Genomic DNA, 499 nt, shown 5'->3' on the forward strand with positions numbered 1-499 from the left:
ACAGGAAGGTTATAGTCGGGTGTCTATAAACCAATCTGGGGCGATGACAGGAAGGTTATAGTCAGGTGTCTATAAACCAATCTAGGGCGACGACAGGAAGGTTATAGTCGGGTGTCTATAAACCAATCTGGGGCGACAACAGGAAGGTTATAGTCAGGTGTCTATAAACCAATCTAGGACAACGACAGGAAGGTTATAGTCAGGTGTCTATAAACCAATCTGGGGCGACGACAGGAAGGTTATAGTCGGGTGTCTATAAACCAATCTTGGGCGAAGACATGAAGGTTATAGTCGGGTGTCTATAAACCAATCTGGGGGGGACAACAGGGAAGGTTATAGTCAGGTGTCTATAAACCAATCAGGGGCGAAGACAGGAAGGTTATAGTCAGGTATCTATAAACCAATCAGGGGCGACAACAGGAAGGTTATAGTCTGGTGTCTATAAACCAATCTGGGGCGACAACAGGAAGGTTATAGTCGGGTGTCTATAAACCAATCT

General features: G+C 45.5%; 1 protein-coding gene and 1 long non-coding RNA gene across 8 annotated transcripts in view; both read left to right on the forward strand.

Annotated features, from left to right (window-relative positions):
* Positions 1-499, forward strand: part of LOC110449695 — a 150,039-nt gene that overhangs the window by 76,640 nt on the left and 72,900 nt on the right. The gene's annotated exons all lie outside the window — the stretch shown is intronic.
* LOC110449696 overlaps positions 1-499 on the forward strand; it is a 3,304-nt gene that overhangs the window by 1,985 nt on the left and 820 nt on the right. The gene's annotated exons all lie outside the window — the stretch shown is intronic.

Source organism: Mizuhopecten yessoensis, unplaced genomic scaffold (assembly GCF_002113885.1).
Source record: "Mizuhopecten yessoensis strain PY_sf001 unplaced genomic scaffold, ASM211388v2 scaffold4791, whole genome shotgun sequence".
In the NCBI taxonomy this organism is placed as follows: Eukaryota; Metazoa; Mollusca; class Bivalvia; order Pectinida; family Pectinidae; genus Mizuhopecten; species Mizuhopecten yessoensis.